Here is a 5,491-nt window from a genome sequence, read left to right as displayed (position 1 = left end):
AGCACCTGCTGGAAACTCCTCCACCCCTCCCACCCCACTCAGCTACCTCCTTCGGAGCCTTCCGGATGCCAATGGCCCTGCCAGCATAGGTCTGCCCGCTTCATCCTGCAAAGCACAGCTCACCAGCACATCTCTGTGGCGTCGAACAAGCCATGCCACCCGCTAGGCGACTGGTGGGACTCAAATATTGGCATATCCCAAAGTGGATCAATCTGAACAGGTTGAAAAACCCTGTTCTAGTCCAACCTCGTTCTCAGGCAGGAAACCCTATGCCATTTCAGGCAAGTGGCTGTCCAGTCTCTTCTTAAAAACTTCCAGTGTTGGAGCATTCACCGCTTCTGGAGGCAGGTAGTTCCTCTGGTTAATTGTTCTAATTGTCAGGAAATTCCTCCTTAGTTCCAGGTTGCTTCTCTCCTTGATTAGCTTCCATCCATTGCTTCTTGTCCTGCCTTCACGTGCTTTGGAGAATTGGTTGACCCCCCCTCTTCCTTCTGCAAACCCCATATCGCCCCTGGTTCTTCCCCACCTGCATTTTGTTCCTTAAGTTTGTTATACATGGTTGTTTTTCTTATCGTTGTTATCGTTGTTATATTTGTTAGAGAAATAGGATTTGTTATCTATATTTGTTATCTATGTTTGTTATAGTTATTTGAGAAATAGGATTTGTTATATATGTTATATTTGTTATATACGTTTGTTATAGTTGTTTGAGAAATAGGATTTGTTATATATGTTTGTTATATTTGTGTGTTCTGTTCTCTTGTTAATATTGAAATAAAAATGTTTGAAATATTTCTCTCGCCCCTCTTTTGTCACAGAGCACACAACCTATTCACATCTTGGTCCTCTTTGCATTTGTGGTGAAAAAATGTGCAGGTGCCCCTTTTGGAGTGTTACTAGGGGGTGGAAACCAACCCAACGTCTTTTCCCCAGAAAGTGTCTTCCACGGATCACCTATTTCCACCGTCACCACAGCGGAGAAAGGACTCGTGTCCTCCAGTTGTGGGTCTGTTATGCAACCCAGCCTGAAGCAGGGGCAATCTCTGCCTCAAGGGAAGAGGCCCCAGACAGCCTCCATTCGGAGATCAATGGCGTCTCCTCTGAAGAAACGGCTTCTTTCGCAGGCCGGGCCTTGTGAGAAGGCCGTGATGCTCCGTCTGGCGTTGGGCTCGTCTAGGGGGGGCTCTCTGCCATTCCCAAGCCGGTATTTGGGGAAAGTTACCCTGGATTTGGCCAAAATCATCATTTCATTGCGTAGAGCAGGGGTGTCCATGCTTGGGAACTTTAAGACTTGGGGACTGGCGAATTCTGGGAGTTGCAGTTGAGAAGCCTTAAAGTTGCCAACTTTGAAGGGTCCCCCAACCTCCATGGGGAATTCTGGGAGTTGGAGTCCACTAGTTGCCAAGTTTGGAGTCCTCATGATCTAGAAGGGGAATTCTGGCAGTTGGAGACCAAAAGATTCAAATTAGCCCAAGTTTGGAGACCAACCCCCCCCCCCCCCCCATGGTGGGATTCAAATACCTGAACGACCAGTTCTCATCTTTGATGCAGGCTGGCGAATTCTGGGAAATGCAGTCGACAAGCCTTACAGCTGCTATGTTTGAAGACTCCTGATGTAGATGGCTGGCTAGGCATTCTGGGATTTGTTGTCCACAGGTCTTAAAGTTGCTGAGTTTGGAGACCTCTGCTATAGAGTCTTCCAGAACTTCATTTATAGGGAATGAAGATTTGCTGTGACCTTACATTTTCCATTAAACCCAACATCTACTAGGTTCAGGGATCTAACTGTGAGGCGGATCTAGGAGTCCTGGTGGACAACCACTTAAAAATGAGGTGGGAAAAGGTCATCTTCAACTTACAACCTCGACTGAGCCCAAATTTCTGTCGGTAAGCGAGACAGACATTAAGTGAGTTTTGCCCCATCTTATGACCTTCATTGAGGACAGGAAGGCCTGGAGGAACGTGATGGTCGGAAACGACTTCACAACTAACAACGACAAAGGGCCTTCATTGCCAGAGCTCTCAGTGAATCACTGCAGGTGTTAACTTAGTAACACGGTTGTTAAGTGAATCTGGCTTCCCCACTGACTTTACTTGTCAGAAGGAAGCACCGTGTGGTCAGCCAACCCAGAGACTTGCTGCGATCACTGGCAGCTCAATAGACAAAAAACTTCTTTCTTAAAGCAGTCTCCATTTTGTTTATTCCCGGCTTGGACTGGACCCTGATGAAGATTTTTCTTTCAACAGAATGTTATACCTTTAAACGCTTACATGCTTTTTAGCAGCCTAGAAGCCTTCAACATTCTGAATTCCCTCAGGAAACGTGCCGGCATTTATACCACCGTGGTGCCCATTCAACTCACAACACATCCTAAAGCAATTCAAGTGCCAGGCTAGATAGCATTGCATAAAAGGATTTATTGGTTTTAGCATATATGGATAGACTGTATGTATTTCTGGCTCTCCAGAAGCTCTCGGTGCCGCAGTTAGCTTTTTTTTTGGTCCTGCTTCTCAAATGGTCCACTTGGCTGGTTACGCAATGGGGTAGGAAGCGCTGTTGCTGATGCCGCATTGATTGGATCCTTGTTCCAAGAGCATGTATCCATTGTCCCCCCAATGGCGAGACCAACTGCGGAGGGAAGCATGCAAGAGATTTATTTCAAAACCATGTAGGGCAGGGCCTGTTGGGAACCGGGCCACGCAAGCGGCAGGTGAGCACATGAAAAATTTATGTGCGCATGCGCGGGAACTAGGTTGCACGTGCGAAACCATTCCCCACCTTGCTGCTTCTGCTGCTGGTTCATGGGGCTAGAAAGGTTGAGGACTGCTGGAATAGGGAATCATGCTGGCTGTGGAATTCTGGGAGTGGTAGTCCATGTGTCTTCAAGTGGCCAAGACTGAGAAGGAAAGGAAAGGAAAGGAAAGGAAAGGAAAGGAAAGGAAAGGGATGGAATGGAATGGAAAGGAAAGGAATGGAATGGAATGGAATGGAATGGAATGGAATAGAATAGAATAGAGTTGGAAGGGACCTTGGAGGTCATCTAGTCCAACCCCTTGCTCAGGTAGGAAACCCTATACCACTTCAGACAAATGGCTGTCCAGTCTCTTCTTAAAAACTTCCAGGATTGGAGCATTCACCACTTCTGTTGTTCCACTGGTTAATTGTTCTCACTGTCAGGAAGTTTCTCCTTAGTTCTAGGTTGCTTCTCTCCTTGGTTAGTTTCCATCTGTTGCTTCTTGTCCTGCCTTCGGGCGCTTTGGAGAATAGCTTGACCCCCTCTTCTTTGGGGCAGCCCCTGAGATACTGGAAGACTGCTATCCTGTCCCCCCTGGTCCTTCTCTTCCTTAAACTAGACAGAAGGTATATAGATAAGTAGGTAGGTAGGTAGGTAGGTAGGTGGATAGATAGATAGATAGATAGATAGATAGATAGATAGATAGATAGATAGATAGATAGATAGATAGATAGATAGATAGATAGATAACTAGGTAGGTAGGTAGATAGGTAGGTAGGTAAGTCAGAAGGTATATAGATAAGTAGGTAGGTAGGTAGGTAGATTGATAGATGGATAGATAGATAGATAGGTAGATGGATGGATGGATGGATAGATAGATAGATAGATAGATAGATGATAGATAGATAGATAGATAGATAGACAGACAGACAGACAGACAGACAGACAGACAGACAGACAGGAAAGTAGGTAGGTAGGTAGACAGAGAGAGAGACAGACAGATAATTTCCAGGCTTACCGAATCGCCAAAGTGGTTCATGCCAAGCCAGTAGGTGTGTCTCCCCAGGTCAGCCTGCTTGTTATGCTCGTCAATCATCCTCAGATTGTCCTCCCACACCCTTCTCTGCGGAAGGATTCCTCCTCCTGCTGGGAAGCCAAAAACCGGCAAGATCCCTTAGTCCCCTCTGCCGAAAGAAGTGGCACCTGCCAGATCCAGAAGTGACCTCCTTCCTCTTGCACAAAAGGTTTCTCAGACTAGAACTCAGTCGCCCAGCAATCGGCCAGACAAATCCCTCCCATCTTTCATTTGGTGTGCATTTTAGTATTTTTCCTGAGAAAAAATTGTCTGAAGACAGATAAGAGAAAGTCGCTTCCTAAACGTGGCTGTTTTCAGCTGAAATCAAGGTGTAGAAATGGAACACTTGAACAGGTTAGAATTATTGAATTAAAACATAAACATCTCATCTGAAGCACCAGAATGAAGGAGAAACTTCCTGACGGTTAGAACAATTAAGCAATGGAACGACTTGCCACCAGAAGTTGTGAGCGCTCCGTCACTGGAGGTCTTTAAGAAGAGACTGGACGGCCAATTTGTCTGAAATGGTATAAGGTCTCCTGCCTGAGCAGGGGGCTGGACTAGAAGACCTCCAGTGTCCCTTCCAGCTCTATTCGGATCGATTGATTTGTGTTCGAGTGGAGCAAACTCACCAGGGCGTATTCTTTACCGTGAGTGGCCTTCCAATCTCTCCATGTCCCTTCCAGGCTGGGATCCGAAGCTGTGGACAAGGCCCTCACGAAGACCAGCCAGATCAGAGCCGTCACCGAGACGGACAGCATTGCCTTTCTCTAGGAGAAGGAAGAGAATAGAATTGAAGAACTTCAGGCAGCAGGTTCAACGCAGTAGCTTGCTAGGAGTTACAACCCAGTTACATCTGGTTGTCTACAGGTTCCAACCCCTGATTTACAGTGCTAAAGAAAAAAAAAGATTAAAATTATTCAATTGCTGTTAATTAAATGCACAGATCAAACGAGGACGTGAAGTTGAAAGCAGGGGGTCTTCAAACGCGGCCCTTTCATGACTTGTGGACTTCAACTCCCAGAATTCCTCAGCCTGGCGTGCCTGGCTGAGGAATTCTGGGAGTTGAAGTCCACAAGTCATCAAAGGGCCGCGTTTGAAGACCCCCTGCTTTAAAGTAAGGAACCTCACCTCAAGCAGGTTTTTTTTAACCGAAGACCAAGAGGCAATTGTTGAGCAAAAACTGCTAATGTAAGCTAATATAAAACTGCCTCTTCCCGCTGCCTGTAATTGACATTTATAAGGAAATAACGTATCTCTAGAGATCTTTGGAAAGCAATGGGGTGGGTTTTTTTTGTCCATTTCAGTAAGATAATATTCTATAAAGCAAAATAGCTGCTCCTCTGATTGGTATCTCCTATTTCTGGAAAACTCACCGGCTTTCTGTGGTTGCAACCGTTTTCGTGTCCCATGAAGATAAATTTCTTGCTTGATTTCTATCTAGCTTCTCTGCCTATCTTGCTCCTTCCAAGAAAGACCTTCTTCTCCACCCTGCTTCTTCCCCCGGCACGAGATTCAAAGACAACTGCAGTTATTACTAATTGTGTGTGTGTGTGTGTGTGTGTGTGTGTGGAATATGTGAATTGTGGGTCCATCTTTATTTGTGCAAACGCCACACTGACTCCTGCAACCTCTAGAACTGTTCATTAATGCTCATGCCAAAACGGTTATAATTTGATAT

General features: G+C 45.8%; 1 long non-coding RNA gene across 1 annotated transcript; it reads right to left on the bottom strand.

Annotated features, from left to right (window-relative positions):
• Nucleotides 1-2,448: 2,448 nt before the first annotated feature.
• Nucleotides 2,449-4,699, bottom strand: LOC308664398. Its single transcript, XR_014025666.1, has 3 exons — nucleotides 4,443-4,699; nucleotides 3,754-3,881; nucleotides 2,449-2,629 (listed from the first exon to the last, which is right to left on the bottom strand). It is a non-coding gene; the product is annotated as an uncharacterized lncRNA (long non-coding RNA).
• Nucleotides 4,700-5,491: the final 792 nt, after the last annotated feature.

This window comes from Vipera berus (genome assembly GCF_964194415.1).
Source record: "Vipera berus genome assembly, chromosome: 1".
NCBI classification, from domain to species: Eukaryota; Metazoa; Chordata; class Lepidosauria; order Squamata; family Viperidae; genus Vipera; species Vipera berus.
Note: the sequence above shows the minus strand (reverse complement) of the source record. Positions and strands in the feature narration are given on the sequence as shown.